At 41.4% G+C, this 11,255-nt stretch overlaps 1 protein-coding gene across 2 annotated transcripts in view; it reads right to left on the bottom strand.

Annotated features, from left to right (window-relative positions):
• BCHE (butyrylcholinesterase) overlaps window positions 1–2,136 on the bottom strand; it is a 28,020-nt gene extending 25,884 nt beyond the window's left edge. The window contains exon 1 of one of the 2 annotated variants that reach the window (XM_054282743.1): window positions 2,048–2,136. The gene's annotated coding sequence lies outside the window, so the exon portion shown is untranslated. Of the gene's footprint in view, window positions 1–1,853; window positions 1,928–2,047 lie in introns of those variants that run through there. The other variant, XM_054282744.1, reaches the window with a different exon arrangement.
• Window positions 2,137–11,255: the final 9,119 nt, after the last annotated feature.

Genomic DNA, 11,255 nt, shown 5'->3' with positions numbered 1-11,255 from the left:
ACAGACAGAAAATAGATAAATTTTAGAGAAGATAAACATTTATGGTTGTTTTGTTAAAATAAAATAGATGAGGTGGCGAATGGGGAGGATAGACTTCAGAGTTGGTCTAACACTCCACCAAGAATTCAGAACGGACTGAGTGTTTCTGACTGAGAGAAACCTGCAATTGTCCCATTTTTGGTTAAATAGTAGAGATGTGATTTGTCAGCTCACAAGGTCCAGCAGGTCCCAAGGAGTTTGGGTCAGCACAACTCGCCCTGGCACGGGCAGGAGTCTCAGTCACAAATTCACTGGCTTTCGGTTCCCCTCTTTCTGTGCCAAGCATGGGATCAGGGAATATCCTGAGTGTGAAATGCCCCACAGGGATCATCCAGTGCAGCTCCTGTTCCTGCACAGACACCCCAAAAATGCCACCCTGGGCATCCCTGGGAGTGTTGTCCAAAAACTCCTGGAGCTCTGGCAGCCTTGGGGCTGTGCCCATTCCCTGGGGAGCCTGGGCAGTGCCCAGCACCCTCTGTGGAAGAACCTTCTCTGATATCCACCCCAAACCCCACAGAGACCAAAACAAGAGCCTGTATTTACCCCAGTTTGCTAAAGCACTCAAGCCTAAATCCCACTGTCTTTGAGAGAACTGGGCATAATTTACCCGGTTTGCTGAATATTTCCAGCCTGCTAAAGCAACACAGAATTTGGATTATTTTTCTTAACACAGCACGTTTCATTTTAAAACTCTCTCAAGAAGATTTAAGAGAGGCCATGAAAGGAGAGGTGAGAATAATGATTTGGTTTGCTCTGTAAATCTGTGCTTAAAAAATCATTAGTGTTGAGCATCCCAGGGCTTCTCTCAGCCCCTCTGCAAAACCAAACCCAAAATCTGAAAAGCCACCAGAGCTGGGAGAGGAATAATGATGGAGGAGGGATCCAGTTGGGCTTTGGAGCACCCAGTAACACTGTGAGATGGGAGAAGTTATTTCTCTAAGTCTGTTGTTGTGGCACTGGTACTTCAGTGGATTTGATCACAACAAAACCACAACAAGCTGGATATAATAAAGTATTTAAAATATTGTCATTATGAAGAGAAAATGATGCTAAGAAAAACAAGAGACTTTAAATTTCATCAAGATTAATCCACCTAAATACTAATTAAAATTAATTATTCTCCTGTACTTTCCTGTTAATTAAAAAGGGATGGAATAAACAATGTAGCATTGCAAAATATAGAGGCTAAAGTTTAAGATCATTATAGTAGTGGGAAAAAAAACCCCAAAAAAATTTAGTTCTGTTCCTTTTAAATTAGCTCTGGCACTTCAAAGAACAAGTTGGATCAAACTTGAAAAACACAGAAGTTTTGTACTACTGAATGAGAGAACTCATCTACTCCCAGGTCACTCTGCCAATATTAACAAAAGTAACAAGTGACAGAGGATTATTATTACACCTTGAATGCCTGGCAAATATTACATTTAATAAGGATCTTAAAGCTGCTTTAAACCAAACTCAGCAACGTAAAGCAAACCGAGCAAAACAAACATTACTTGATTATTACAATGAGAGTAAAAGGGTCAGAAGATTGCTTTAGCTCATCAACACCAGCCCAGCAGAGTTATATCAAACAGTGTATTTGCACATTGTAAAAACCTGCTGCTCTAGTAGTTTCCCCCAGCAAAAGTTAAACAGACTCTACTTTTGCATTCTTATTCAGCGAGGGAACACTATTTATCTCAAAGCCTCTTTCCTCCCCCTTGCAAATCTTTACCCAGCCAATAAAAATCTATACACTGGACTACATAATCGCTATTTAAATAGGAAAGATGGTTGAATTAATAAGTGATTTCTAGCTCAGCTTAATTTACTTAGCCCAGGATCCCTTGAATAATGCCAAGCTCTGCTACACACGCCGTTCCATTTGCAGAGCAGAGGCAGCTTCCCCCGGAGAGCAACAAATGGGCAGAGCAGAGCGTTCCCCGCGATCCCAATCCCCGCGCAAATCAGGCTGAACCGCAAATTATCCTGGCAGGCAGAGACGTGCAAAGAGAGAATCACTTACCCTGCTTCTATTACAAGGAACTACAAAGTTTTTAAGAGTGGGGCTCTTGGGATCCCTGGGGGAAATGCAGCGGTGCAGCTGCTGCTTTAAGCCCGTAAATTGGCCGGTGCTGACATTATAATCAACTCTTTCTGACATGGAGCTCGCGAGAGTTGGCAGCAGCCACTTGATCTGCCTCCCATCCCACATCTGCTCCCAGAGCAGCCCTGGAAATGCTCCAGGGACAACCCCAGGCTGGGCAAAACCAGGCATGGGGCTGAGGAAACACAGGGATTTGTTCCATGCATGGGGCATCTGTTTTACAAAAATAAATAGAAATGTAAATATAATAATTCAAGCCTCTTATTTTGCTTAGAGCACTCTCACCTGTAATTTTTTTTTTTTTTTTGCTGTACTCAAACCTCAGATTTTCTTTGTAAATAAGTATTTTCTTTGTAAATAAGTATTTATTATTGGTTTTAGCAGCTGTGGCAGATAAAACAGGAATGTGCCCTGCCTGGACATGTCAAGCACCAGCTGCATCACTTGGCTCCTGCCCAGCCAGGCCGTGGCACAGATCTGCATTGTCCCCTTCTGATTTTAGGGTTAAAAATGGGACCGACCTGTGTGGTGCCACATGCTGCTTGCTCTCTTTTCTTAAGCCTCAAACAAGAAATCACCCGTGGTGTTGAGCACACCTGATATCCTCCTTTTTCCTGAGGCTCCTGAGTATTTTTCCTACCAGAATTCCAGGCTGCAGGTGCAAAGCCAGGCTGAACCACGGCTGGGGGACGTGTCCCACAACACAGCATTAAAGTGCAATAATTCTGTAGGGTACAGATGAAAACAGAGGGGCGGGGAAAAGAAAAAATTCCATACAACACCTTTACAAACTTTCTTGTCAAACCCCCTTCCCTGAGCCCCCCCATGGAACCAGAAATCACCCCATGGAGCAGGGACTGCTGTTCCCCAGCAGCATCTGCTCTCTAGCTCTGCTCTGAAGAAAAAAAATAAAAAAGCAATATTTTCCACAATTTAAGCTTTTTTTCCTGCTGTCCACATTTGCTTCCCCCTTTAGAGCCAAACACAATTACCTTTCCTGTTTAATAATCAAACTACAGCTCTGTTTCAATTACACAAAAGCAATATTTGGCAACGCACAGAACAGAAATAAAGCAGAAATAAAAAAGTTAAGGATGAAGTTTATAGACCTTAATATGGAGATTACAAGTGGGGTGTTTAAAGCCAGCATGGGAATTAGTGTTTTAACAGAGGAAAGTTCAAGAAAGCAGGATTATTTAATTTCTCCTGGTAATTTTACCACGTCCTTTAGGATCATACCTTCCACAGGTATTTTGCATGGATATGTTCACTGGAAGGAATTTGTCCCACTCTAAACCTAAACCACCATGGCAGGGATTGGGACTGGCTGATTTTTAGGATCCCTTCAACTCAGGCCTTTTGAGGATTCCATAATTTTATGAAAAATCACTAAACTTTCAGCAAAGAACTGTGCAATACAGTGGGATTTCAGAATTCCTAACCAGGATTGTTAATTCAGCAGTGTAATAGAAATATTTAATAATAAAAAATTAATATAATATAATATAATATAATATAATATAATATAATGTAATATTATATTCTATTATTTATTATATCATATACATCATATCATAACATTAATACCATTATTAATGGAACTATATTATTAATAATTGCATAAAATATTTAATAATAAAATTCTTAATAATGAAATTTCAAATAATATATTTTAAAAATAATAAAACTCATTCAGAATTATTTCTGGTGACAGCTGTTGCTGATCAAAACCTTTCAAGTGCAGGAAACACTAAAAAAAAGATGCTACTAAAACTCAATGTTTCAGCATTTGCTGCCTTTCTCTGCTGCCTGCTCAGCCCATTTGGGGACATGTCCAGGTGACACACACTTCCTTCATTTCTCTGACATCAGAGGGATGAATCATAACCCCTAAATCTTGTTAGAGGCCACTTTAAAGCAAATTTCAGATGCTTATGACCACGCTTGTGCTCTCAACCTCTTTGCCTTGAGCAGCAGAGAAGCAGCAGGAGGACTCAAACACTAAAAGCTGCTTCTGGCTTCATCTGTTTTCAAACCTTGTCCGTTTTTTCCTTCGTTTGCTGTTGGGGCTGTGCCTTCCCCTCCCTGCTCCTCTTCAGAGAGCCCAGGGCACCAGGATCAGCCTCCTGCTCCGAGGCACTGCTTTAGTAAATGCAAAATGTGGAGTTTTCTGACAAGGTGACCCTGGGATGAGTGAATCCACTGTTCTCAGGCTGTTTCCAAGGCATCAGGAAACTCCAAGTTCAGCCTTGGGGTTACCTGGATGTCTTCAGATAAATGTCAGCCCTCTCCACTGCTGTCCTTCAGCCCAATGTTCGGCTTTTATGCTGTACTTTTAAAGAAAACTAAGCCAAATTCTCTATTTTTTCCCTCTTTAATTAAAAAAAATTAACATATAAATTAAAGTTTTACAACTGTGCGCTGTGAGAGGAAACACTTCTTTTTAGTTATTACTTAGCTTGCTAAAAATACCTGTGCAAAAATTAGAGATTAACCACATTTAATGCCCTCAGTAATTGTGTGGAGAGTCATCATTTTCTCAGTGATCCTATTGGAGAGTGGAAGAAAAGGAGGTGCAAAGCAGTGGGGGTTTTATATATATTTTACATATATATAAATATACATTTATATATTATATATATGTTATATGTTATATGTTATATGTTATATGTTATATAGTATATAGTATGTAGTATATAGTATATATATTTTTATATATATTTATATATGTATATACATATGTATATGCTATACACCTACATACATATTTGTATTTATACTCTTATGGGTTTTGCCTTTTTAAAAAATATCTCTATCTATCTATCTATCTATCTATCTAATGAGGTTTTATAAGGTAATGCCATTTTTTTTACTTAGGGCAAGGTTCTTAAAAATCTCCACAAAATATGAAAGTGTCTTTTTTGTTCTTTCATGTGAAATCATTGTCACATTGACACGGGTACTTTGATCAAAGTAATGTCCAAGTGTCTGAAGAAATGAAAACAAAGTTTAGGTCTGGGGAAAATTGATATTTGTTAGTTTAAGAAGCTTAGAGAACAATAGATATCGTATATAAATGTATATGGAAATACATAAAAATACCATGTTTTTTATTTAGTTAACTATAGTATATAGAACTACAGTATATATTACTATAAAAATATAGTATTTTTTTTTTTTTGTTATTTACTTCACCATTATTGCCCCTCAGGATTTTACCTAAGTATTATTAATATCCTAACTCACACACATTCCATATTATCACAGAATCATGGAATCCCAGGATGGTTTGGGTTGGAAGAGACCTCAAAGCCCATCCAGTTCTGATTCTGCCACGGCAGGGACAGCTCCCATTGTCCCCAGGCTGCTCCAAGTCCATCCAACCTGTTCTTGAGCACTTCCAGGGATCCAGGGGCAGCCACAGCTTCTCTGGGTACCCTGTGCCAGGGTCTGCCCACCCTCACAATTCCTAATTCCCAGTATCTCCCCTAAACCTCCTCTCTCTCAGTTTAAAGCCATCCCCCCTTGTCCTGTCACTCCATGCTCTTGTAAATTCTCTTTCCATTGATCTTCAGGACTTAGCAGAGCTGAGAAATCTTTGAGAGAGAAAAATATTTGGAGAAATACATGTCTCAGATGTTTCTGGTGGAAAACCTGAGCCTCTCTCCCAAGGTGTTCTCTGACCTTGCACATGAAGATCCCATTCACCAGATTTGGTCCTGCCCTTCTAAGCCACCCACAGCTCAAAAACAGCACCTGGGCTCCTGCCAGGGGAACTGGGCTGAAAATCTTTGCAGGTGTCACCTCAGAGTAAAGGATGTCACACACCAAGAGTGGGCATGTCTGAGGAAAGTAAAAGTAAGTGTAGGAAACATCCTTATTTTTTTAATGGCTGAGAGGGAAACCAAGAAGACAATTATAGCCAAACTGTATTTGATGTGATTTCTGTGAAGATGTGGGGAGGCTGCTTTAAAGCTCAGCCTTGGTGAACTCCCCTGGGAGGGCTCAGCTCTGTCTCTGATCCCTGGCTGGATTTCCACGCCGAGCATCTGCGCGACCTTGGCTGGAACCTCTGAGCAAACCGCCCTGTTGTGAGGAAAAGCTGCGAGGGAAACAAGTAAACTCCAGCTCCAAGAGCTCCAAGAGGTCAAACTGCAGACAGGGGGAAGATTGCTGAGAAGGGGACAGTTAGCAGCTCAAGGACTGGCAGGGAAACACATCAAAGCTGCGAGCTGGGAAATTTTCAGGTTGGAAAAAAAGCCCACACAAGGTGGGAGCTCAGCAGCAGCAGCAGTAAGGAATTACTGATGCTCAGCTCTGGGGCTTGCAGCCACGTTATTCTGCTGTGAATATTAGGAAATAAATCATTGCCTTGTCCTTCGAGCATGTCCTGCTTGCAGAGCATCTTTCCATGCCCTAACACAGTGACCCCGTGGGGTTACACCTCTCAACCATTTCTGTGTTTCTTTTTCCAAATCTCACCCTTGTTAGAAGACTGCCCACCTGTATATCCATGGATTTAAACCAGGGACACACTAAACAAACCTGGACAGGGATGAAGTGTTGCTACAGATGATTGAAGCTGATGGTCAAACCCATCTGAAATTCTATTATTCTCCTTATTCCTCACCCCGGAGGGGTTACAGGCCCAGCAGAAGTGCCCAACAATAGATCTGAAGGGTAATTTGATAATATCAGGAAAAGTGTTTCAGATACACACCATGAAAATGGGTACCAATTTATTAAGTATACAGAATACACTAACACTCATGCAAACCATTAAACATGATTATATTTTCCCCTTATTGGCTCAATTATGATCTGCTGTACCTTTCTCCTTATTACTCTAATTATAGATCAGTATAATTTCCTCTTTATTAGCACAATTATGGTCTGTACTTGTATAAATATCTTGGAGAAATCAGACCCACTGAGAAAATACAGCCAGTGAAAAGATAAATACATTGTTGTTGTTGTTATTATTATTATTATTATTATTACTATTATTATTATTACTATTATTATTATTATTGTTATTATTATTTTGAATGTTCGCATATTCTTAGTTCCTTGAGGTATTACATAATTCTGTATTTTATCTTTTAGGGATCAGGTTCAATGAAGAAAATAAAAAATGATTAACGTGTGCTCAACATGACTTGCATGCCATTATTGTAGCCTGGTGTTTGGCTTGCAAGAAAAAAACTAATTAAATTATAACTTAGGTTTCACAGATTTCTGCAGACAATTAATTAATTGATTGTATGACTTTTTTTCCCTTTCTGTTTCCTGTTTCTTTCCTATAGATAGTAAAGCTCTAGTTGTTTAAAATAAAGATATTTGAATTCCCATGGTCACCTAACAACAGCAGCTCGAAATTCACCATTTCATGCCCTCCCATACCAAAACTTCGTGAATAACTAAGAGGTTTGGTGGATCAATGAGCTCATTTGAATCTCTTAAGTAGAATTTGTATCTAAAAAGTGGAAATTCTTCCCAGTCCTCCCAATTCTCACTATTTTAGGCTTTGTGTAACATGATTCTCTGCCTTTGAGTTTCTGCGCCCACAAGAGAGATGACGTCTCTGATGGAAATGCCATAAGGATGTTCAAAGGTTCAGCCCAAGCCACTGCAGCTTTCAGATTCCAATTTCATCCAGCACGGTGCAAATAGGAATGTAAAAATTGATCCTGACTCCAGGACCTGCTGGGACCTGCGGGTGGGAAGCTACAGAGGGAACAAATTCAGCGTGTCCCAGTCCGCGATCCCATTAAAGGGTCACGGCTCCTGAATGTGTCACAACCACGGATTTTAGTGGGAATAATTGGGTGTTTGTCATGAGATAAAGCCTCAGGTGCCCTGCTGTAGGTCTGAAGTTTGTGGAGAGGAGGTTTGAGAGGTTCCTGCAGCCCCCATGCAGTGGGCTCCACCTCCCCTAAACCATGCTCCAGCAGGAGGAAAAGAGTGGGGATGGAGGGATTTCAAATATGTGTGCATGTGGCTCTTGGGAATGGTTTAGTGCTGGGCTTGGCAATGCTGGGTTTGTGACTGGACTTGATCTTACAGGGCTTTTCCAGCCTAAATGATTCTGTGATGTGTTGGTCAACATCAGCACACACTTTCTTTTTCCTCATCATTACAAAAAACATTCCAGAGCCATTTTCTCTTCATTTTCTGTAGTTCCCAGCAGATTTTATTTTTTTGGCTTTTCTGTTTCATGAAATAAATATAACTTTGGTTTAAGAGATGAGCCTGAGAGAGGTTGTACCTATTTTGTTACCACATGCCAACCTCTTCCAAAGGTTCTTGCCAGATCCCATTGGGAACAGGCTTGGGAATAAAGCTCTTCCCCAGCACAGAAACAAACTCCTCAGGCTGGGTGGCTTTTCAGCAGAAGGCCACTTTGTCCTGTGGATGTGCAAGTGTTGTGTAAGCAGGAAAACCTCATTATAAACATCTGTGCAAATTGTTCAGGAAGACACCGTGGTGGGCGAGGAGCAGATAATCCATCATGGGACCATCTGCTTGGAAAAACAGCCCTGGCAGAACAGGTGGCTTCCTGCTAAAATACAGGAGGCTCCCTCAGGTGTTGCTGTATGTTTATATATTAAGTACATAACATTAAGTGAAAGGTAAGAGGATGTGAAAAATATGGTGCTCAGTATGGCTTTTGAGGGTACAGATCGAAATATTGAGGCCACATTGAAGCTTATCCATTTAGAACTATCAGGAAATATTTCATTATAGAAGAGTTAGAATTATATTTAATAACAGTACATTCTACTCGTGATCATCCTGCCCTATGCAGATCCCTGATGGTTCAAGCACCCCATAAACTTCTCTTTCCTTCCTCAAACTTTCTTTTGCATGATGGAAACTGTACAAGCCTAAAACATCAACTTTTCCAATCCCTTGCCCTCTATCATGTCAGAGCATTTCAACTCCAAAACTGATCCTGCAGCATATTTTCCTTTAGCAGGAGTTCCAAGAGGTCAAAACAGGAAGGGAAAACTTCAGTGCAGTGCTGGAGAACCTGGCAGAGCTCACAGACCTCGGCTGGGGAGAGGAGTTTTAGTGGCTGCAGGATTGTTCTGATTCTCTACTCATTTTCTCCCTTTTGCCTGGAGGCAGGTTCAGCACAAAATGCATGAAGAGAGTCCAGGGCCTGAAAGACTTTCTGTTTAAGTTGTCAGACCAAGGAGCCTGGGACAATGAAAGATGTGCCTAAGATCATAAGAAAATACTGGATTGCATTCAGACACCCAAAAGTTAGGGACACCACCATAATTTTGGTTTGTTTTAAATACTCCACTGTTATCGCTGCAGTTTCCTAGCTTTTCTCTCAATATATCACCAAAAATAAGGACCTTTTGATGGTAATCTTGACTAAAAGCATAATTTCCATCCATTCCCCACAGCAAACAGAAGTCAGCCCTTGGGATTCAGTGGCTGCATTTTCTAGAAGTCACTACAGGCAATAACCAAAATATCTTATGCAGAATATTCCTGGGCTCCTTGGCTGGCAGCCACCCCCTGGGGAAGGAAAACCACTTGGGATCAGCCCTCCCAGGAACTGCCAGTGCTTCGTGTTGGAGCCACCAATAATCAACCCCAATGAGGGCTGCAGGGAGGGTTCTGTCTGGAAATGGATTTGGAAAGCAGGGATGGAACCTCATGGCACAAATCCCTGTGCCTTCATTTTTGCCAAAACTAAAACTCCCTCACACTGGAGAAAGCCCACAGGTGGGAGGGTGGGTGCTGCTGAGTTTCACATGGACTGCCTTGCCTCAGCTTCCCTAAAACAGAATCACAGCATCATTCAGGCTGACAAAGACTCTCAGTCTATTTCCCAGAGCCCCTGGAGAAATAAAGCACGATGGTGAGGACTCGCTCAGTGAAAGCATTCAAGTGATTTTAATTTTTGTGTTCACGCAAAAGCAAAAAAAAAAAAAAGGGCAAATCCCATCATCAGCTGCTGAAAACATTGGAGGGTTTGAATGTCACACAAAGAATTGGAAGTGCCTGTGGGGTTGTTTCTCTGATTGAGCCCATTTGTACCTGTATCGCAAATGAGCTGCCCTCCCCACTGAAAGGCCATTTACCACTGGTTAGGATTTAACCATTGAAAAGGGAAAAGCAATTTGCTCACCCTCCTTTGCTGCCTTTCCTCTCCTCTTCCTTTTATTCCACACCCCGTTCCCCAAATTTTAGTCACAATTCATGTTGCCAAAATATCTGCAGTGATGTCCTTCCATGCAGAGTGTAAATTAATTCCTCTAGTAAATGTTAACAGCAGCCACAAAACAGCAAAATAAAATAGCACCAAGAAAAGCAATCAATAAAAATCTGTGTGAAAATTAGGTATTGGTGCATGAGATAGGAAAGGGCCTGAATCTGAGTGTTTTACAGAGAAACCTGGAAGCCATTCCAGAGAAGATGGGCAAGGAGTAAAATTTATCAAATGCTGCTGGGATAATTAAACCAGAACAGACAGAAAACAAGATGTTTGGCCAAAGGGAATGCAAGTGAATGGATGCAGCTCTTTCTGTGCTTCCCAAATCATTGTCCCTATGGGCTTAGGTGACCCCAGAGTGTCACCACCATGCAGATGATTTCCAGCTAATGCTGAGACAGGTGTTACCATGATGGGTGCCTGGGCAGGGGGAATTTAGTTTGTGCTGGGCATCTGGTGCACAAGAAAAGGGGATTCAGACTTTGGGATCAGCACAGAGGTTCTCCAGAGAGGGAGAAAAAAATACAAATTTAAAAAAAATATATAAATAAATAGAAAGCAGAAGGCCTGCAGTGCTAACACCACCAGAACTTGCTTGGAAAGCTGTGATGGGTCACTCCATGGCTGGATTCATGGAAGGATGATCAGCTATGAGCAGCCTCAGTGGAAAAACCTTTCCATTTATGAGAAGGGGCAGCTGGTGGGAGCAGAAAGGTGGGACCCACCCAGGGAAACCCACAAAGCAACTTTTGTCAGCCCACACAGGGCATCCCCAGAGGAATGTCAGGCAGCAGGAGCTGACAGAGTTGTGTGGAAATGTTTATGGGAAGCCCTGAGGAACTGAGAGATGTTTGCCTGGGACGGAGCCAGCCAGAAATGGGGTCTGGAGTTTTT

The sequence above is a fragment of the Melozone crissalis genome, unplaced genomic scaffold (assembly GCF_028551555.1).
Source record: "Melozone crissalis strain CALT ecotype California unplaced genomic scaffold, PUWL_Pcris_2 ptg000034l_1, whole genome shotgun sequence".
Lineage (NCBI taxonomy): Eukaryota > Metazoa > Chordata > Aves > Passeriformes > Passerellidae > Melozone > Melozone crissalis.
The sequence above is the reverse complement of the archived record's forward strand: the minus strand, read 5'-3'. Positions and strand labels throughout refer to the sequence as shown.